The following is a 24,095-nucleotide window of genomic DNA, read 5'->3' as shown; positions in this document are numbered from 1 at the left end:
GGTGTTGGAGAAGACTCTTGAGAGTCCCTTGGACAGCAAGGATATCCAACCAGTTGATCCTAAAGGAAATCAGTCCTGAATATTCATTGGAGGGACTGATGTTGAAGCTAAATCTCCAATACTTTGGACACTTGATGTGAAGAACTATCTCATTTGAAAAGTCTCTGATGCTGGGAAAGATTGAAGGCAGGAGGAGAAGGGGATGACAGAGGATGAGATGGTTGGATGGCATCACTGACTCAGTGGACATGATTTTGAATAAACTCTGGTAGTTGGTGATGGACAGGGAGGCCTGGCATGCTGCAATCCATGGAGTCACAGAGTCAGACACGAGTGAATGACTGAACTGAACTGATAGATGGATCAATGCTTATGGTGAAGATTGGGAAAACTGTATGGATGGAATAGAAACTTTGGGAAAGGACAGAAGAGCCCTAAGTTCGATCCTTTGCCTTTAATGAACACAGTGGGCGAAGTACCAACTGTGGTGAGAAATTCAAGGACACTATAATTAGGACACAGACTCATGGAAAAATGATGAGTTTCATTAATCTTAAGATCTCCTATTCATCAGTACATAATTAATAAATTAAATGACAAGTCAGAAAAAAAGTATTAAAAAAGATTTTCCAAAAATTTAGTTTCAGTATTAGACAAAGTACTACAGTAATTTTCAATATATTTTTTAGAAAAAAAATCAAAGCTTGAATACACACATAATCAAACAGAAAAATTGACAAAAAGATTATATAGACATTATCAAGTAGGAAATATGCATGACCAAGAAATACATTGAATAACCATTCAATCTTAGTAATAGTCAGGAACTGGAACCTTAAAACTACAGAAAAAAAAATTTTAAACAATGTATTATTCTAAATTATGTCATTTGAGATCTATTCTGAATTCTCTTGAACACTACTAATGAAAATGTCTTAAAAAAATGTGACATTAAGTAATAACAGTTGCTTATTTTCATTCTATAAAATCTAATGGTTTCAGTCCTAGGAATATAACCTAGAGAGTCTTGCAGTTTTAGATTGGGTGAAAGAAATTGCGACAGAGTCACAAAATGAAGTAAATTAAAGCAAACAGTTCAGTTCAGTTCAATTCAGTCGTTCAGTCTTGTTCGACTCTTTGAGACCCCATGAATCACAGCACGCTATGCCTCGCTGTCCATCACCAATTCCCGGAGTTTACTCAAACTCATGCCCATCAAGTCAGTGATGACATCCAGCCATGTCATCCTCTGTCGTCCCTTTCTCCTGCTTTCTTTATAGTTCAACTCTCACATCCATACTTGACCACTGGAAAAACCATAGCCTTGACTAGATGGACCTTTGTTGGCAAACTAATGTCTCTGCTTTTTAATTTGCTATCTAGGTTGGTCATAACTTTCCTTCCAAGGAGTAGCATCTTTTAATTTCATGACTGCAATCACCATCTGCAGTGATTTTGGAGCCCCCAAAAATAAAGTCAGCCACTGTTTCCATTGTTTCCCCATCTATTTCCCATGAAGTAATGGGACCAGATGCCATGACCTTAGTTTTCTGAATGTTGAGCTTTAAGCCACCTTTTTCACTCTCCTCTTTCACTTTCTTTTCATCAAGAGGCTTTTTAGTTCCTCTTCACTTTCTGCCACAGCAATTAACAAATGCTACATATCATATTTGTTATTATAGGTGAATCTTGTCATTGTTGAGGAAAAGAAAGAAAGCATGAAGTAAAACTCACGTTCTTTCAGGATGGAGGGGACACATGTACACCTGTGGCTTATTCATGTTGATGTATGGCAAAACCATCAAATATTGTAAAGTAATTATCTTCCAATTAAAGTTAATTAATTAATTATTAAGAAACTTATACTCTATAAGGCCTTGTGAACAGTTTCACGGACTCTTTCCTCAGGAAAATAATCTGATAAAAAGTAAACAATTATCTATATTCTCATGCAGACCTATGGGATTAAACACATATAGGAATTTTTAATCAAGAACATCTACTAAATCTCAGCAATAATAGTAATTACAGAGTACTTGTCACAACTGCTCTACACTAATGGCCCCTCACAGCACAATAGATGTGCCACACTGGATGAGTGTGAAGCTTCCAATTCACCAGCTCAATGTTGATGCTGTCTCTCCAGGAAAGACAAGTTGTCAGCATTTTTATTTCTCCCTTCTCATGCACCGAGTTCAGAGGTTTCCTTTATCTAACTAACTGACATGTGTAAGTTAGAAGTCATACTTCAGGAGTGGGAGACTGAGAATACTGAAATGAGAATCACCCTCACTTTCATTTGCTTGTCTGCTGGGGACTCCACACCAGATGAATAAGTTAAGAAGATTAAGGACCTCTGCCTCTATGCAGCTCCATGCTCTTCAAGCAGGGGTGTCACTCCAAGAAAGGCAAGTTCACATCCCCAGCTCTGGAGCTGTGGTGTAGAAATTTAGTCCAGAAGGAGAGGCTGGTTATAAGAACAGAGAGCTCTGAAGATTTCACCACAGGGACTGACTTTATTCGTTAAGCAATTAACAGGATGCTGGTAGTTCCAAGAGAGAAACAAGCTAAACTGTAGGCCAGTGAATATACTGGAAAGAATCAGGAAAATATACAAATCAGAAGAGCTCTTCAGTAGCCAGAAAAATTTTCAAAGATTTACCTCAAACAACCCTTAATAGGGCCCTTAATTTGTTTCTTTTTACTGAACTCTAGTTGCTGAAAGTGCTGCACTCAATATGCAAGCAAATTTGGAAAACTCAGCAGTGGCCACAGGACTGGGAAAGGTCAGTTTTCATTCTAATCCCTAAGAAAGGTAATCCCAAAGAATGCTCAAACTACTACACAATTGCACTCATCTCAAATGCTAGCAAAGTAATGCTCAAAATTCTCCAAGCCAGGCTTCAGCAATACGTGAACCATGAACTTCCTGATGTTCAAGCTGGTTTTAGAAAAGGCAGAGGAACCAGAGATCAAATTGCCAACATCTGCTGGATCATTGAAAAAGCAAGAGAGTTCCAGAAAAACATCTATTTCTGCTTTATTGACTATGCCAAAGCTTTTGACTGTGTGGACCACAATAAACTGTGGCAAATTCTGAAAGAGATGGGAATACCAGACCACCTGATATGCCTCTTGAGAAACCTCTATGCAGGTCAGGAAGCAACAGTTAGAACTGGACATGGAACAACAGACTGGTTCCAATAGGAAAGGGAATATGTCAAGGCTGTATATTGTCACCCTGTTTATTTAACTTATATGCAGAGTACATGATGAGAAAGCTGGGCTGGAAGAAGCACAAGCTGGAATCAAGATTGCCAGGAGAAATATCAATAACCTCAGATATGCAGATGACACCACCCTTATGGCAGAAAGTGAAGAGGAACTAAAAAGCCTCTTGATGAAAGTGAAAGAGGAGAGTGAAAAAGGTGGCTTAAAGCTCAACATTCAGGAAACTAAGATCACGGCATCTGGTCCCATCACTTCATGGGAAATAGATGGGGACACAGTGGAAACAGTGTCAGACTTTATTTTTTGGGGCTCCAGAATCACTGCAGATGGTGATTGCAGCCATGAAATTAAAAGACGCTTACTCCTTGGAAGGAAAGTTATGACCAACCTAGATAGCATATTAAAAAGCAGAGACATTACTTTGCCAACAACAGTCCATCTAGTCAAGGCTATGGTTTCCTCAGTGGTCATGCATAGATGTGAGAACTCAACTGTGAAGAAAGCTGAGTGCCGAAAAACTGATGCTTTTGAACTATGGTGTTGGAGAAGACTCTTGAGAGTCCCTTGGACTGCAAGGAGATCCAACCAGTCCATCCTAAAGGAGATCAGTCCTGCGTGTTCATTGGAAGGTCTGATGCTGAAGCTGAAACTCCAATACTTTGGCCACCTCATGGGAAGAGTTGACTTGTTGGAAAAGACTGTGATGCTGGGATGAATTGGGGGCAGGAGGAGAAGGGGATGACAGAGGATGAGATGGCTGGATGGCGTCACCGACTCGATGGGCATGAGTTTGAGTAAACTCTGGGAGTTGGTGATGGACAGGGAGGCCTGGAGTGCTGTGATTCATGGGGTCGCAAAGAGCTGGACATGACTGAATGACAGAACTGAGCTGAACTGAATTGCTTTACAATGTTGTCTTAGGTTCTGTTGTACAGAAGTGTGAATCAGCTACAAATATACAGACATCCTCTCCTTTTAAAAATTTCTTTCCAGTTTACATCACCATGGAGCATTGAGCAACGTCCCCTGTGCTATACTGGTGGTTCTAACTAGTTATCTATTTTAGACATAGTAGTGTATATCTGGACTTCCCATGTGGCACTAGTGGTAAAGAATCCAGCTGTTGGAGCTAAAAGAGACCCTGATTTCATCCCTGAGTCAGGAAGATTCCCTAGAAGACAGTATGGCAATACACTCCCATATTCTTGCCTGGAGAATCCCACGGACAGAGGAACCTGGTGAACTGCAGCCCATAACGTTGTAAAGATTTGGACATGACTGAAGCTACTTAGTATGCACATAAGGTATATCTGTCAATCTGAATCTCCAGTCCATCACAATCTCCCTTTGGTATCCATAGGTGTGCTCCCTATATCTGAATCTCTATTTCTGCTTTGCAAATAAGTTAACCTCTAACATATTTTTAGATTCCATATATATGCATTAATGAGACAGAGAAGCCTGGTGTCTGTAGTCCATGAGGTTGCAAAGAGTTGGATGCGAGTGGGTGACTGAACAGCAACAAAAACAACACACGTTAATATATGATATTTGGTTATCTCGAATTCATTTCATTCTATATGACAGTCTCTAGGTCCATCAACACATATGCAAGTGGTATCTACATATCTGCAAATGGAACAATGGCAGCCACATATTGGCAAATGGAACAATGTCTTTCCTTTATTTGGCTGAGTAATATTAAATATGTACCACAACTTCTTTATTGATTCTTCAGTTGATTGACATTTAAGTTGCTGCCGAGTCCTGGCTACAACGTGTAGTGCTTCAATGTAACTTGGGGTACATGTATGTTTTTCAATTATGGTTTTATCCAGGCATATGACCAGGGGTGGGACTGCTGGATCATAATAATCTCTGTTTTTTAGATTTTAAAGGAACCACCACACTGTTCTTCATAATGACTGTATCGATTTAGATTTCCATTAACAGTTTAAATGGGTTTCCTTTTCTTCACACCCTCTCCAGCATTTACTGTTTGTAGATATTTTTGATGATGACAGTTCTGACTGGTGTGAAATGAAAACTCATTGTGATTTTGATTTGCATATCTCTAATATTCAGCAATATTGAACATCTTTTCATGTGTTTGCTGGTCATCTACATATCTTCTTTTGAGAAATGTCTATTTAGATCTTCTGTCCATTTTCTTATTAGGTTGTTGTCTTTTTATATATATATATATAATTGAACTGTATGAGTTTAACCCTTTTTATCCCATTCTGAGGATTGTCCTTTAGTCTTATGTCTACTTTTTTGTTTATGGCTTCCTATACTGTGAAAAAGCTTTTAAGTTTAGTTAGATCCCATTGTTTTGTTTCTGTTTTCATTTATCATTTATTTTTCCTTTTATTTTTATAACTCTAAGAGATAGTTTAAAAAAAAAAAAATCTTACTGAAATCTGTGTCAAAGAGTGTTCTGCCTATGTTTCACTCTAAGAGTTTTACAGTGCCCAGCCTTACATCCAGGTTTTTAATCCATTTTGAGTTTACTTTTACTATGGGATTAGAGAGTGTTCTAATTTCATTCTTCTATGTGTCACTGTCTAGTTTTCCTAGGATCAATTACTGAAAGATTATCTTTTCTCCACTGTATGCTTTCACCCCTTTTGTCATGGATTATTGACTGCAGGTGCATGGGTTACCTCTGAGCTCTCTGTTCAGTTCCATTGACCTATATATCTGTTTTTCTTCTAGTACAATGTTGACTTGGTTGTTGTAGATTTGTATTATAGCCAGAAGTCAAAGAGATTGACAAACCCAGCTCTGTATTTCTTTCTCAAGATTCTTTTGGCTATTCCAGGTTCTTTTGCATTTCCATACTAATTGGATGATATTTTCCTAATTCTGTGAAAAATGTCATTGATAATGAGAGGGTAATAGACAGGAAGGCTAGGGGTCCCCAAGCAGAGGAAATAGACTGCAAGTGTCAGGTGCTTCTTTCTCTCTTTTAAGCAGAAGGATGAGACAGACTACAAGTGTCAGACTTTTTCTCCCTTCTTTATACAAAATTAAAAGATTTCTTTAAAAATTCTGTGTTGCCATGATGACACCTGGTTCCACCTGAACTTAACTTTTCTCAAACCTTGAGCTAACCAATACATTTTCCTTATGGAGATGTTTTTCTTAAGCTGTGTTAATGAACTATGTATTTACCTTAAACTCTGTCTTTCTTCAAGTTGGTTCTGCCTAAGACTCAGAACCAATAATGGCTCAACAAACCAGTATTTTTTACTCATGGAAATGTTCTCTTAAGCTTTGTTAATGAAGCTATGTATTTGCTTGGAAATCTACCTTTCTTCAAGATTCATGTCAATTGTTTTATGTCCTGGGATCTCTCACCTTGTGCCAATGCTATCTCAAAATGCATGTTGCGGGTGAGGGGCCTGGTGAAACTCTCTGTTTTGAGGCATTTCCTTTCTCTAATTAGCAGTTTGCTAATAGGTATATAACTTCTTGCTATAAACTAGCAAGGGGGGCCCTCTTTTTGCCTCTTTCTGATGTCTATGTCAGAAGCTTTCTCTATCTTTTTTATACATTAATAAAACTTTATTACACAAAAGCTCTAAGTGATCAAGCCTTGTCACTAGCCCCAGATTGAATTCCTCTCCTCTGGAGGCCAAGAATCCTGGTGTCAATCACGATTCATAGCAGCAACCTTTCAGTAATCAGACAGAAATTGCTTTGAATCTACAGACTGCTTTGAATAGTAGAATTATTTTCACAACATTGATCCTTCCAGCCCAAGAATATGATGTATCCCTCTATCTACATTGTCTTTGATTTATTTCATCAGTATCCCCTAATTTTTTGGATACAGGGGTTTTACCTCTTTTGGTAGGTTTATTCCTAGATATTTTATTGTTTTTGTCAAAATGGTAAATAGGACTGATTCCTTAATTTCTCTTTCTGACCATTCATTTTTGCTGTATAAAAATGCAAGAAATGTATGTGTATTGATTTTATATCCTGCAAACTTGCCCAATTCATTGATTAGCTCTAGTGGCCTCTCTAGAATCTTCTATCCATGATATTATGTCACCTGCAACCAGTGACAGTTTTAATTCTTCTTTTCCAATTTGGTTCACTTTATTGTGTTTACTTTCATGATTGCCATGGCCAGGACTTGCTAAACTATGTTGAATAATAGTGACTAGAGTGAGCATCCTTGTCTTGTTCCTGATCGTGGACACAATGCTTTCAGTTTTTCACCATTTAGAATGAGATTTGCTGTGTTTGTCATATATGGGGAGTATTATGCTATCCCCACTTTCTGGAGAGCTTTTATCATAAATGGATGTTGAATTTTGTCAAAAACTTTCTCTGCATATATTGAGATGACCATATGATTGTTTTTTTCTTTTTCAGTTTGTTAATATGGTTCTCATATTGATAGATATTGAATAATTATTGCATCCTTGGGATAATTCCCACCTGATCATGGCAAATGGTCATTTTAATATATGGCTGGATTCCATATGCTAGTACCTTGTTGGGTGATATTTGCATCCATGTTTATCAGTGATATGGATCTGTGATTCCCTTCTTCTGTGATATCTGTGTCTGGTTTGGGTTACAGAGTGATGGGGGCCTTTTAGAATGAGTTTTGGATTATCCCTGTCTCTGCAATTTTTTTGGAAGAATTTAAGGAGGCTGTTGTTGAGTCACTAAATCATGTCCATCTTTTTGTGATCCCATGGACTGGAGCCCTTCAGGCTTCTCTGTCCATGGGATTTTCCAGAAAGAATTCTGGTGTGGGTTACTCTCCTTCTCAAGGGGACCTTCCCAATCCAGAGATTGAACTCACATCTGCTTATTAGGAGATGAATTCTTTACCACTTAGCCACTGGGGAAGCCCTTAAGAAGGATGGATATTACCTTTTCTTTAAATGTTTGATAAAATTCACCTCTTAAGCCATCTGTTCCTGAATTTTTATTTATTGGAAAATTTTAGCCATAGTGCTAATTTCACTTCTTATGATTGGTCTGTTCATGTTTTCTGTTTCTTCCTAGTTCAGTCTTGGAAGGTTGTACCTTTCTAAGACTCTGTCCATTTTTCCCCAGCTTATCTATTTTATTGGCATATAGTTTTCTGTAGTAGTCTCTTATGATCTTTCGTATTTCTGTGGAGGCAGTTATACATTTTCTTTCTTTTTTTTTTTTTTTTTTTCATTTCTAATTTAATTGATTTGTATCCTCTCCCTTTTCTCTTGAAAAGTCTGAGTAAAGGCTTATTAATTGTTTTTATCTTCTCAAAGAGCTAGCTTTTAGTTTCATTTATCTGTGCTATTGTTCCTTTGTTTTATTTCATTTCTTTCTGTTCTGCTATTTATGATTTCTTTCTTATACTAATTTTGGGTTTGGTTTGTTCTTCTTTTTCTAGTTATTTTAGGTTCAAAGTTGTTTATTTGAGATTTTTCTTGTTTCTTATTGGGAAATGCTTCCCTCATGAAACTGCATTTGCTGCATCTCTTGGGTTATAGGCTATTTATTTATTGTCATTTTTTTCTATTTATTTTTTTATTTCCTCTTTGAATTCTTCAGTGATTTCTTGTTCATTTAGTATCATATTGGTTTAGCTTTGTTTTGTTTTGGATATTTATAGTTTTTTTTCTCTGTAATAGATTTCTAAACTCATAGAATTATGGTAAGAAAAGAAGCCTTATAAGACTTCAGTTTTCTTAAATCTATCAAAGCTTGATTTGTGACCCAGGATGTGATTTTTCTGGAGAATGTTTCATGTGCACTTGAGAAGAAAGTGTATTGTGCTGTTTTTGTGTGTAATCTCCTATAAATATCAATTTAGTCTATCTGGTCTAATATGTCAGTTACTGCTTGTGCTTCCTTATTAATTTTCTATCAGGATGGTCATTTCTGTAAGTGAGACATTAAAGTCCCCCAATATTATTGTGGTACTTTCAGTTGTATCATTTATATCTGTTAGCATTTTCCTTATACAATGAGGTGCACCTATGTTGGGTGCATATATATTTATAATTGTTATATCTTCTTCTTGGAATAATTTCTTCATATGCAGTGTCCTTTTTTAGTTTATCTGATATAAGAACTCCTACTCCAGCTTTCTTTTGACTTCAATTTGAATGGAAAATATTTTTCTATTCCCTCATTTTCAGTCTGTGGTGCCTGTAAATCTGAAGTGGGTCTCTTGTAGACAATATGCATATAGATCTTTTTGTGTATCCATTCTTTAATTTTACATCTTTTAGTTGTAGCATTTGATCCTTTTACATTTAAAATAGTTATCAATATGCATGTTCCTTTTATCATTTTATTAACAATCTTGGGTTTGTTTTTGTAGTCTTTTTTCTCTTATGTTTTCCACCTAAAGACATTCCTTTAGCATTTTTGTGAAGCTTATTTGGTGAAGCTGAATTTTCTTAGCTTTTACATGTCTGTAAATCTTTTGATTATTCTGTAGAATCTGAAAGAGATTCTTTCTGGTTAGAGTATTCTTGGTTGTAGATTTTACCCTTTCACCACTTGAAATATAGAATGTCACTATATTTTGTCCTGAAGATTTTCTGCTGAAAAATAAGCTGATTACCTTATGGGGATTCTTGTATTATTATTATTTTTTTTTTGCATTTTCCTTGCTGTTTCTGATTTTTTCTTTTAATTTCTGTTAGTGTGATTAATATGTTTCACATATTAATAAACACATAATATGTATTTCTCTTTATGTTTATCCTATTTGGGATACTCTGTGCTTCATGGGCTTCAGTGGTTATTTCCTTCTTAATGTTAAGGAAATTTTCAATTATAATTTATTCAAATATTTTTTCAGACTCTTCTCTTACTCTTCCTGTTCTGGGACTATAATTCAAATGATGATGCTCTTAATTTTGTCCCTGAGATCTCTGAGACTATTTTTAATTCTTTTCATTCTTTTATCTTTATTCTGCTTCCTGTCACTTATTCTATATAGCAGTTTGCTTATCTATTCTTTTGTCTCAGCTATTATGCTATTGATTCCTTCTAGCATAATTTTATTTCAGTTATTGTGTTGTTCATCAGATTGTTTGTTCTTTAGTTTTTCTAGCTCCTTGTTAAATGTTTCTTTTATGTTCTCAATCTGTGTCTCCAGCCTACTTCTGAGATCTTGGATCATCTTTACTGTCCTTACTCTGAATTTTTTGTTTTTTTTTTCAGGTAGATTGCATATCTCTCCTTCATTTAGTTGATCTTGTAGGTTTTTTCCTTGCTTCCAGGTGGCACTAATGGTAAAGGACCCGCCTGCAAATGCAAGACATGAAAGAGGGATTGAGTTCCATCCCTGGCTGGGGAAGATCCCCTGGTGGAGGAAATGGCAACCCATTCCAGTATTCTTGCCTGGATAATCCCACACACAGAGGAGCCTGGTGGGCTGTAGTCCTTTGAGTCTCAAAGAATTGGACATGACTGAAGCGACTCAGCATGCAGGTTTTCCCTCCAGACTGATACCCTTTGCACATGCTTCATCAGACACAGCAGGGTCTTCCCCTACAGAATATTTCTCAGTCATCTCGTTTTGTCTAATTACCTGCATCTGAGGTCTCCTTTCCCGTAGCTGCAGGGCTACAATTCCTCCTGCTTCTGGTGTCTGCTCCCTGTTGCAGGAGTTTGTTCCAGTGACATGTAGGCTTCCTGGTTGGAAGCACTAGTGCCCCTACTCCAGTGGGTGGAACTAAGGCTTGTCCCTCTAATTTAAGGGCCATATCACGTGGTGTTGTTTTACGATGTCTGTGAGCTTAGTGTGACTTTAGACTTTCTGTCTACTGATGGGTAGGTTCCTGTCTTGCCAACTGTTTGGCACCAGGTGTCAAGCACTGAAACCTGCAGATGATTGTGTGGAGCTGGGACTTTATGTCAAGATGGAGATCACTGGGAGAACTCTCACCAATTAATATTTCTTGGCTCTGGGATTTCTTTGGTGGTCCAGATCTTGGATTCAGCATTCCCACCACAGGAACTCAGGCTTGATCTCTGACTGGGAAACAGAGAACCTGAAAACTGCATGGCATGGCAAAAAGAAATTAAAAACTGAGTGAAGGAATGAAAGCAGAAAAGCAAAAGCCAAGACAGATAAGAAAGAAAGAAATGAACAACTACAAAAAGAGAAAAGCAAGCAGAAAAACAAAACTCAAGAAAAATGGTAAAAGAAAAATCAAACAAGCAAAACAAGCACACACACAAGTAAAAGGAAAACAAAATAACAAGAGAACAATGAAAGTACCCACAAATGAAAACAAAAACTGAAAACAAAACTAACAAAAACAAACCAAAAGCAGAGAAAGCAAAAAATAAATAAATAAAATAATATAAATAAAGATGATCAAAAGGAGACAGAAGCAAATCAAATAAAGAAAAAATAACAAAAACAAGGAAAAACACAAAACAATGAAACAGTCAAAATATAAAGCTAAATATATGAAAAAGAAAAGAAAAATGAAGTACAATAAAGAGAACTAATAAAATAACAAAATGAAACAAAACCAATACTAATAATAGGATTTTCTTGAGGCATCAGCTATCTGTACCCTTGTCCCAACAATGAGCCAAAACCAGTGCTTTCCTCCCCGGGAGATCCTCTAATTCCTCTAGATTGGTCTCTGGACACTCTTGGGGTACTGTAGGAGCAGATCATACTCTAATCTTTCTCAACTCTCATGTGTACTTGCCCCCAAAATCCAAAACTGCTTAATCTAGACTGATCTCAGTTGTGGGAACACTCATTGTCCATTCCAACATTCCACAGACACAAGGTTTAACATGCTGATGGCAGGGATTTAATTTGCATCTTGGGCAACTGCATGGAGACATTTCTGCTCCCCTTCTTTAGTTACACTGGACCTGTGGGTCATCTCTGATTTTGGCCCCAATTCTGCATATCAGTCATCCTCAGGCATCTTCTGCACCCAGGTATAAGGAGTCCAAAGCAGCAGCTGCATGGGGCATACTTACTCAGACCAAGGAAATTAAAGCAACCATTATTGGGACATGAACAAAGTACCTACAGAGTAGAGACTGGAAGGAAGCGGCAAAAGACTGGGGTGTACCATGCAAACTCCTGGGTAAGTGGGACCCTAATTGCATGACTGTTGACCGTAATGGGTTGCTCAGGCTCCCAGCAAGGTGTGAGTAGTGACCTTTGCGCTCTCACAGGATCCTCAGTAATAGTGGGGGCAGTGGCCCACGCCTGCCTCTGGGGTCAGAGATATCAGCCCCAGCTCATTCCCACCCTTGAGCTCATGCAGGCGGTCCTGAGACTGCACAGAGAAGAGGCTCCTATTCTGAGCCTGTCCTCCTTACACGCCCCCAAGAGCCCCCAACAGCCGCCAACAATGGTCCCTCTAGCAGCCCCAGGCTTCTTTTGACATACTCTCAGCTTTGCCAAACTAAACCCTAGCTCCTTTAGGCTGTTTTCTCTCAATCCCAGCCCTCTCCCCAAAGTCTGCCCTCTGAAGCCCTAGCCTTAACATTTAGCCTCCAACTTCCCTGGAGTTGGATGAATAGACAAGTGTCTCAGACTGGGGAGTGCCAATAATCAACACTGACTTTCAGTGCTGGTCTTTCTCTACTTTGCCTGCCATATATCTGACCCTGAGCTTTCCTCCAAGGCTGCAAAGATAACCCCTGCCCCATCCCCACATGGGAGGGACTTCCCAGTGTGAAGAAACATTTCCTCCTTCACCAATCCTTCCCAGAGACACACATCTTGTCATGATTCCTTTTTCTCTCTTATTATTTTTATTATTTTCTTTTCCTTCTGCCCTCCCCTCTTACATGGAGATTTTCTTGTCCTTTTGTATGTCTGAGGTATTCTTCCAGCATTTAGAAGATATTTTCTGAGACTTGTTCCACACATAGATATATTTTTGATGTATCTGTAGGAAGAAGGTAGGCTCCACTTCTCAATCCTTCACTATACTGATCACCTCTTCAAGGATCTTTAAGTTAACTGAATCCTAATTCATAGGATTTTATGCCTCAGGGCTTTGTCAAGTATGGTAGAGAGCCAGCAATTAGTGCAACCTAACTGTTGGTATATGATAGTCATGTACAATTGTGAGAGCTGGACCATAAAAAGGCAGAGTGCCAAAAAACTGATGCTGTTGAACCGGAGGACTCTTGAGAGTTCCTTGGACAGCAAGGAGATCAAATCAGTCAGATCAAATCAGTCAATCCTAAAGGAAATGAACTCTGAGTACTCATTGGAAGGACTAATGCTGAAACAAGCTCCAACTGTTTGGTTACCTGATGTGAACAACCAACCGTTTGAAAAAGACTATTATGCTGGGGAAAGAGGTGACAAAGGATGAGATGATTGGATGGTATCATAAAAGCGATGGACATGAACTTGGTCAAACTCTGGGAGATGGTGGAGGACAGGGAGGCCTGGCATGCTGCAGTCCATGGGGTAGTGAATAACTGGACAGAACTTGGTGACAGAACAGCAACAACAAACTGTTGGTATGATACTAAGAAAGGCCTAGAGCTTGACAGAGAGATCAGGGAAAGAGTTGCCCAGGACAACTGCTAGAACTACTGTTGTCCCTGGGTGATTGACATGTTCCCAAGGGTGTATTTTGGCAGTGAGATGAGAGGAAAAAAAAAATTTGAAAAATTGAAAACAGTGCTCAAATACAAAATTTGAGGGAAAAAAAGCCTATCTACACATCCAAAATCTCAACCAACTCTTAGCAGGATAAAAGGAAAAAAATCATACTCAGATAAATAATAGTAAAATTAATAAAGGATAAAGATTTTCAAGAACATCTTTAAAACAGCAAATCCTTGTGTTATGTACAAAGGTATTTCAAAAAAGCTAGCTGTCAAAAACAGTGGAGGTCAGAAGGGGTTCCAGAAAAGAAAGAGAAAGAGAAAGACTCTGAGAAAATATTTGGAGAGATTATAATCGAAAACTATCCTAACATAGGATGGTAAAAATTCAAGTGCAGGAAACCCAAAGTCCAAAGTCTATATAAGATAAAGTCAAGGAGAAACAGGACAAAACATAGTTAATCAAACTAAAGGGGAAAAAAAAGAAATAAAAAAATAAAAATATTAAAAATAGCAAGGAAAAATCAACAAATACCATATGAGAAATTCCACATAACACTATCAGCTGAGTTTTTAGCAGAGATTCTGCAGGCCAGAAGGGAGTGTAAAGATACATTTAAAGTAATGAAAAGGAAAAAAAAAAAAAACTACAATAAGGAGTACTCTATTCAGTAGCACATTCAGCTTTAGTGAAGAAATAAAAAGCTTTACAGAGAAGAAAAAGCTTAGAGAATTCAGTACCACTAAACCAGCTTTACAAGAAACACTAAAGGAATTTCTTGAAGCAGGGAACAAAAGAGAAATGAAAAACCTACAACCCCAACTCAAAACAATTAAAAAAATAGCAATAGAAACATGCATATTGATAATTACCTATTTTAATTTTAATTTGATGACAATTACAATGTTGTGCTGTTTCCATCATACCACAATGAAAATCAGTCATAGCTAGATATTGATAGGCATATGTATAGGCATATATATGTATAGATCCCCTCCATCTTGAGGCTTTCCCTAATACCCACATCCCACTCCTCCAGGTCATCACAGACTGCCAGGCTGGGCTCCCTGTATCACATACCAGCACCCACTAGATATTTATTTTACACATGATAGTGCATATATGTCAACTGTAATTTTTCAGTTCATCCAAAACTTTCTTTCCCTCATTGTGTCCACAGATTGTCCTTGATGTCTGTGTCTCCATTCATGTCCTGAAAATATGTTCATCAGCACTATTTTTATAGATTCCAATTAGTACACTTTAATATATTTGTTTTTCACCTTTTTATTTACTTCACTTTTTATAACAGGCTCTATACCTCATACACCTCACTACCACTTAATGCAAATCCATTCCTTTTTATAGATGAGTAATATTCCCTTTTATATTACTACAACTTCTGTATCCATTCAACTATCAATGAATGTCTAGGTTGTGTCTATGCCTGGCTATAGTAAATAATGCTTCAGTGAACAATGGGATGCATATGTCTTTTAAAATTGTGGATTTCTGAGGTGATATTCCCGGTAGTGGGATTGCTAGGTTATACGGTAGCTTTATTCCTAGCTAAGGAAGCTCCATACTGTACTCCATAGAGGCTGTATAAATTTACATTCCCACCAACAGTACAAAGAGGATTCCCATTTATCTACATACTCTCCAACATTTACTGTTTGTAGATCTTTCCATGATGGGTATTATGACTAGTGTGAAGTGGTACCCTATTTTAGATTTAACTTGCATTTCTATAATAATTAGTGATGTTGATCATCTTTTCACATGTTTGTTAGCCATCTGTAGTCTTCTTTGGAAAAGCGTCTGTTTAGGTCTTCTGCTCACTTGAGCTGCTTGAGCTGCTTATATATGTTGGAAGCTAATCCTTTGTCAGTAGCTTCATTTGCAAATATTCTGTCCCATTCAGAGGATTGACTTTTTTCATCTTGACGTATTATTTTTTTCTTTGCTGTGCAACAGCTTGTATGTTTAATTAGCTGTAATTTGTTTATTTATGTTTTATTTCTATTTCTATTACTTTAGGAAGTGGGTCATAGAGAATCTTGTAATTTATGACAAAGGGTGTTCTGCCTATATTTTCTTCTAAGAGTTTTATGGTTTCTGGCCTTAGGTTTATGTCTTTAATCCATTTTCAGTGGACATAATGACATTAATCATTATGTAGTGTCCTTCCTTGGCTCATAATATTTATTTTAAAGTCTAGTTTACCTGATAAGTATATTTCTACTCTTGCTTTCTTTTGATGCGCACTTGCATGGAATACCTTTTTCCAGTCTCTCACTTTCAGTCTGTAAGTGTCCCTAGGTCTGAAATGGGTCTTTTGTAGACCAAATATATGTGGGTCTTGTTTTCATATACATTCATCCAGTCTGTGTCTTTTGGTTGGAGCATTTCATCCATTTATATTTAAGGTAATTATTGATATGTGTGCACCTATTACTATTTACTTTGTTGTTTTGGGTTTGTGTTTGTAGGCCTTTTGTTTCTCTTGTGTTTCCTGTCTTGAGAAGTTCCTTTACTACTTGTAAGCTGGTTTGGTGGTGCTGAATTCTCTTAACTTTTGCTTATCTGTAAAACTTTTAATTTCTCCACTGAACCTGAATGAGATCCCTGTGGGCAGGATGTCCACTCTCATTACTATTGTTCAACATTGTTCTGGAAGTTCTTGGCATAATCAGTGAAGAAGAGCAAAAACAGAAGGAATTAAAAGTGGAAAAGAAGACAAAAAACTGTCACTGTTTGCAGATACCATGATCCTATAGATAGTAAATCCTAAAGACACCACCAGAAAACTACTAGATCTAATCAATGAACTTAGTAAATTTGCAGGATACAAAATTAATACACAGAAGTTTCTTGCATTCCTATACACTAACAACAAAAGACCAGGAGGAGAAACCTGGGAATCAATCACATTTAACATAGCATCAAAAAGAATAAAATCCATAGGAATAAAACTACTAAAGTAAGAAAAAAAAAAAAAAATCTACATTCAGAAAGCTATAAGACACTAGTTTAAAAAAAATCAAAGATGACAGAAAAAGTTTTAGAAATATACCATAGTTTTGTGCTCACTTCAGCAGCACATATACTAAAAATTGAAACGATACAGAGAAGATTAGCATGGCCCCTGCCTAAGGATGACACACAAATTCGTGAAGTGTTCCATATTTTTTAAAAAAACAGTACTTGAACTGCAGTATGTTTTGGACAAACTGGGAGATGATGAAGTGAGAACTGACCTGAAGCAAGGTTTGAATGGAGTGCCAATATTGTCTGAAGAGGAATTGTCATTGTTAGATGAGTTCTACAAATTAGCAGACCCTGAAAGAGACATGAGCTTGAGGTTGAATTAGCAGTATGAACATGCCTCCATTCACCTGTGGGACTTGCTGGAAGGAAAGGAAAAACCTGTATGTGGAACAACTTATAAAGCTCTAAAGGAAATTGTTGAGCATGTTTTCCAGTCAAACTACTTTGACAGCACCCACAACCGCCAGAACGGTCTGTGTGAGGAAGAGGAGGCAGCCTCGGCACCTACAGTTGAAGACCAGGTAGCTGAAGCTGAACCTGAGCCAGTGGAGAATACACTGAACAAAATGAGGTGGAATCAACAGAGCATGTAGATAGACAATTTATGGCAGAAACACAGTTCAGCAGTGTGAAAAGGAGCAGGTAGATGAATGGACAGTTGAAACAGTTGAGGTGGTAAATTCACTCCAGCAGCAACCTCAGCTGCATCTCCTTCAGTACCAGAACCCCACTCTTTGACCCCAGTGGCTCAAGCTGAACCCCTTGGGAGAAAACAGAGAGTACAGGAGCTTATGGCACGAATTTGGGGGCCCTATAACTTCATACTGGATTCAATGCTGGATTTTGAAAACCAGACACTTGATCCTGCCATTGTATCTGCACAGCTGATGAATCCAGCAGAGAACATGGACATACCCCAGCTGGTTTGCCCTCCAGTTCATTCTGAATCTAGACTTGCTCAACCTAATCAGGTTTCTGTACAGCCAGAAGCTACACAGGTTCCTTTGCTTTCATCCACAAGTGAGGGATATACAGCATCTCAACCCTTGTACCAACCTTCTCATGCTACTGAGCAACAACCACAAAAGGAACCGATTGACCAGATTCAGGCAACGATCTCTTTAAATACAGACCAGACTACAGCATCATCATCCCTTCCTGCTGCTTCTCAGCCTCAAGTGTTCCAGGCTGGGACAAGCAAACCTTTACATAGCAGTGGAATCAATGTAAATGCGGCTCCATTCCAATTCATGCAAACGGTGTTCAATATGAATGCCCCAGTTCCTACTGTTAATGAACCAGAAACTTTAAAACAGCAAAATCAATACCAAGCCTGTTATAACCAGAGCTTTTCCAGTCAACCTCACCAAGTAGAACAAACAGAGCTTCAGCAAGAACAACTTCAAACAGTGGTTGGCACTTATCATGGTTCCCAGGACCAGCCCCATCAAGTGACTGGTAACCACCAGCAGCCTCCTCAGCAGAACACTGGATTTCCACGGAGCAGTCAGCCCTATTACAACAGTCATGGTGTGTCTCGTGGAGGTTTCCGTGGAGCTTGAGGCTTGATGAATGGATACAGAGGACCTGTTAATGGATTCAGAGGAGGATATGATGGTTACCGCCCTTCATTCTCTACTAACACTCCAAACAGTGGTTATACACAATATCAGTTCAGTGCTCCCCAGGACTACTCTGGCTGTCAGCGGGATACATATCAGCAGAATTTCAAGCGAGGCTCTGGGCAGAGTGGACCATGGGGAGCCCCACGAGGTCGTGGAGGGCCCCCAAGACCCAATAGAGGGATGCCGCAAATGAACACTAAGCAAGTGAATTAATCCAATTCACAGGATTATGTTTAATCGCCAAAAGCACACTGGCCAGTGTACCATAACATGTTACCAGAAGAGTTATTACCTATTTGTTCTCCCTTTCAGGAAACTTATTGTAAAGGGACTGTTTTCATCCCATAAAGACAGGACTACAATTGTCAGCTTTATATTACCTGGATATGGAGGGGAACTGTTTTTACTCTGCATGTTCTGTCCTAAGCGTCATCTTGAGCCTTGCACATAATACTCAGATTCCTCACCCTTGCTTAGGAGTAAAACATAATATACTTTAATGGGGTGATATCTCCATAGTTGTTTGAAGTGGCTTGGATAAAGCAAGATTGACTTCTGACATTGGATAAAATCTACAAATCAGCCTTAGAGTCATTCAATGGTAACTGACAAAACTAAAATATTTCCCTTGAAATGAAGATGGAAGGAGTGGAGTGTGGTTCGGCAGAACAACTGCATTTCACACCTTTTCCAGTTAAATTGGAGCACTGAACATTTAGATGCATACCAAAGTATGCATGGGCCCTTAAGCACACATACAAGGCTGGGTACCAGCCTTAGGCTTTGACATGGCACTATTCATCCTCTGGCCAGACGACTGTGGTTTAAGACACATGTAAATTGCTTTTTAACAGCTGATACCATATAAGACAAAGCCAAAATACAAAATTTCAAAAAATTGAAAAATATGCAACAATTAAGGGATGTAATCTGGATGGCCACTTCTGTACTTAATGTGAAATATTTAGATACCTTTTGAACATTTAACAGTTTCTTTGACAATGACTTTTGTAAGGATTGGTAGTATATATCATTCCTTATGATGTACATTGTCTGTCACTAATCCTTGGATCTTGCTGTATTGTCACCTAAATTGGTACAGGTACTGATGAAAATCTAATGGATAATGGTAACACTCTTGGTCACATGTTTTTCCTGCAGCCTGAAAGTTTTTAAAAGAAAAAGACATCAAATGCCTGCTGCTGCCACCCTTTTAAATTACTATCTTTTGAAAAGCACCAGTATGTGTTTTAGATTGATTTCCCTATTTTAGGGAAATGACAGTCAATAGTTTCACTTCTGATGGTATAAGCAAACAAATAAAACATGTTTATAAAATAATAATAATAATAAAAATTAAAAAAAAGAAATATACCATAGTTTTGGATTGGAGGAATCAATATTTTGAAAATAACTATTCTATAAAAAATAATCTACAGATTCAGTGCAATTAATATCGCATTACCAATGATATGTTTCACAGAATTAGAACAAAAAAGTTTACAATTTGTATGGAAACATAAAAGACACTGAGAAGCCAAAGCAGTCTTCAGAAGGAAAATGGAACTGGAGAAAGCAGACTCCCTGACTTTAGACTATACTGTAAAACAACAGTCATCAAAACAATGTGTTACTGGAGCAAAAATAAAAATATATGGAATAGGATAGTAAGTCCAGAGATAAATTCATGCACCTATTTTCACTTAATCTATGGCAAAGGAGGCAAGAATATACAAAAGAATAACTGATGTTAGTAAAAAAAATAATGCATAACTACATGTAAAAGAAATTAGAATACATCCTAAGACTATACACAAAAATAAACTGAAAGTGAATGAAAGGCTTATATTTAACACTGTGTACTACAAAATTATTAGAGAAAAATTTAGACCACTTTTTTACATAAATCATGGCAATATCTTTTCCAGTCCACCTCTTAGAATGATAAGTATAATAACAAAAATAAACAAATAGGTCCTAAGGAAACTTAAAAACTTTTACACCGCAAAATAAAACATAAATAATAATAATAATAAAAAGGACAGCCTTTAGAATGGGAGAAAGTATTTGCAAACAAAGCAATGACAAAGGTCTAATCTCCACAATATGCGGATAGTTCATGAAGCTCTGAGGGCTTCCCTGATAGCTCGATTGGTAAAGAATCTGCCTGCAATGCAGGAGACTGGGTTCAATTCCTAGGTCAGGAAGATCCCCTGGAGAAGGGCTAGGCTACCCACTCTGGTTATTCTTGGACTTCCCTTGTGGCTCAGCTGGTAAAAAATCTGCCTGCAATGTGGGAGACCTGGGTTCTATCCCTGGGTTGGGAAGATCCCCTGGAAAAGGGAGAGGCTACCCACTCCAGTATTCTGGCCTAGAGAATTCCATGGACTGTATAGTCCATGGGGTTGCAAAGAGTCGGGCATGACTGAGAAGCTTTCACTCCCATGAAGCTCAACATAGATAACAAACAACCAAGTAAAAAAATGGCCAAAAGACCTAAATAGACATTTTGTCAAAGAAGACATACAGATGGCCAAGAAGCAATTGAAAATATGCTCAATGTTGCCAATTATTAGAGAACTGCAAATCAAAACTACAATGAAGTAACATCTCATACCTGTAAGAATGGTCATCATCAGAAAATCTACAAGAAAATAAATGCTAGAGAGGGTGCAAAGAAAAGGAATCCCCTCTTGCACTGTTGGTGAAAATATAAATTGATAACAGTCCCTATGTATGGAGATTCCTTAAAACAAAACAAAACAAAACACTAAACTAGAAATAGAGCTACTATATGAATCAGTAACCCCACTCCTGAGCATATATCCTAAGGAAACCATAATTCAAAACAGCACATGCAAATCAATGTTCATTGCCACACTATTTGCAATTGCCAGGACAGATGTAAATGTCCATCGACAGATAGATGGATAAAGAAGATTTGGTATGTATATTCAACAGTATAATAGTCATAAAAAGCCAAAATTATGTTATTTATAGAGATGTGGATAGATGTAGAGTCTGTCCTACAGAATGAAGTAAGTCAGAAGAAAAACAATAATTATATACTTACGCATGTATATGGAATCTTGAAAAATGATACAGCTGAACCTATTTGCAGGGCAGGAATGAAAATGCAGACATAGCAATCAAATGTGTGGAGGTGGGGATGGGTGGGATGAATTGGTAAATCAGATTGACCTATGTGCACTGCCATGTATAAAATAGATATAAAGTGCAAATTTACTGTATATCTCAGCTTGGTGCTCTGTAGTCACCCAGATGGAGAGAATGGAGGGTGTGGGAAGGGGATCTGATAGAGATGCAATATATGTATGAATATAGCTGATTCACTTCATTGTATAGCAGAAACAAACACAATATTGCAAAGCTAATACACCTCAAGTTTAAAAAAAAAAAAGAACAATCTGGAAAAATAAAATTGGAGTACAAATATTCATATCAGACAAAATAAACTTTAAAGCAAATATTATAAGAGACAAAAAAGACATTATATAATGATCTAGGGGTCAATCTAAGAAGAAGACATAAGTATTGTAAATATATACGCACCCAGCATAGTAACACCTCAATATGTAAGGTAAACAGTATCAGCCATAAAAGAGGAGATCAATAATAATGCATTATTAGTAGGGATTTTAACATGCCACTTACCTCACTCTTTACATCATCCAAACAGAAAATTAATAAGAAAATACAAGTTTTAAATGACACATTAGACCAGATAAATGTAATTGATATTTATAGGACAATCCATCTGAAAACAACAGAATACAAATTCTTCTCAAGTGCATATGGAATATTCTCCAGGATAGACCACATCTTAGGGAACAAGTCAAGCCTTAATAAATTTATGAAAATTGAATTCATATCAAACAACTTTTCTGACCACAGTGCTGAGATTAGATATCAACTACAGAAAAAAAAAAAAAAACTGCAAAAAACACAAGAACATGGAAGCTAAGCACTATGTTGTTAAGTAATCAATGGATAACTGTAGAAATCAAAGGGAGAATTGAAAAAATATCTACAGAAAAATGACAATGAAAACATGACAATACAAAACCTATAGGAGGCAGCAAATGTAGTTGTTAGAGGGAAGTTTATAGTAATACAATCTCATCTCAGGAAACAAGAAACATCTCAAACAACCTATCTTCACACACAAAGCAACTGGAGAAAGAAAGAGAAACTAAACTTAAAGTAGAAAGAAAGAAATCGTAGACATCTCAGCAGAAATAAATGAAATAAAGATGGAAAAGAATAGCAAAGATCAATGAAACTAAAAGTTATTTTATTTGTTTTTTTTTTCCATTTCAGTGAAAATGTATTGAATATCTATTGTTTGCAAAGTACCGTGCTAAGTGCAGATTCAAAGATGAATGAGATATTCCTAATAAGCTTAAATCTAGTAAAGAGGTCATAATACCACAGATGATATGATAAGAAAGATATAAATAAATATGTGAACATAAAAGAGGAAGATAACATTTTCACCATGGCAGAATCAGAGTAGTATTAGAAAAAGTATCCAAAACAAAAATAATACAAAAAGTTTGGGGCCACATATTTTCAATGTCATAAGAAAGTGAAGGTCATCCAAGGATTGTCAGGACAATGATCAGAAAATGTTTTTTATAAAGGTCCAGATAGTAAATATTTTGACTTTTCTGGGCCATACTATCTCACAAATACTCAACTCTGTCATAACATGAAAGCAGCCATACACCATTTGTAAATAGATGAGTGGCTAGATTTGGCCCACAGACCAACCCCTGTTGTGGGAGACCTAGGTTGTAATTTGCCAACCCCTGATCTGGGAGACCTTGGGTAATAACTTATTCAGCTCACTCTTCACTATTGATTTAAGGTTCCAGACTTACTGATGTTATATGTTAACTTGTAGATTTTTGTCTTGTCTAAATCCAAATAATTTCTGTCTGTAGACAGATAACTCCAAAGTTGCACAGTACTCAGTTTGCATCTAACCCTGTAATCTTATATTCCTATCAGCGTGCTGTGCTGTGCTTAGACACTCAGTTGTGTCTGAGTCTTTGTGACCACATGGAAGAGCCCACCAGGCTCTTCTGCCCATGGGGATTCTTCAGGCAAGAATACTGGAGTGGGTTGCCACACCCTTCTCTAGCGGAATCTTCCCGACCAGGGGTGAAACCAGTGTCTCCTGCATGGCATGTGGATCGTTTATCATCTGAGACACCAGAGAAGCCCATGAATACTGGAGTGGGTAGCCGATCTGTTCTCCAGGGGAACTTACCAACCCAGGAATTGAACCGGGTTCTCCTGCATTGCAGGCAGATTCTTTATCAGCTGAGCTACCAGGGAAGCCCATTCCTATCAGTATTCTAATTTTTGTCTTTCCTTTTCTTTCTTTCTTTTTTTTAAATTTTTTTTTTAATTGAAGGATAATTGCTTTACAGAATTTTGTGCCTTTCTGTCATACAACAAGAATCAGCCACAGGTACACCTATGTTACCTCCCTCCTGAATCTCCTTCCCATCTCCCTCGCCATCCCACCCTTCAGTCTGTCACAGAGCCCTGTGTGAGTTCCCTGAGTCATATAGCAA

The 24,095-nt window shown here is 37.5% G+C and overlaps 1 non-coding gene and 1 pseudogene across 1 annotated transcript; both read left to right on the top strand.

The window, feature by feature from the left end:
- Positions 1-18,878, top strand: part of LOC122447270 — a 64,624-nt pseudogene extending 45,746 nt beyond the window's left edge.
- On the top strand, positions 16,899-17,006 carry LOC122447735. The gene has a single exon (XR_006271383.1). It is a non-coding gene; the product is annotated as a U6 spliceosomal RNA (small nuclear RNA).
- Positions 18,879-24,095: the final 5,217 nt, after the last annotated feature.

The sequence above is a fragment of the Cervus canadensis genome, chromosome 9 (genome assembly GCF_019320065.1).
Source record: "Cervus canadensis isolate Bull #8, Minnesota chromosome 9, ASM1932006v1, whole genome shotgun sequence".
NCBI lineage: Eukaryota > Metazoa > Chordata > Mammalia > Artiodactyla > Cervidae > Cervus > Cervus canadensis.
Note: the sequence above shows the minus strand (reverse complement) of the source record. Positions and strands in the feature narration are given on the sequence as shown.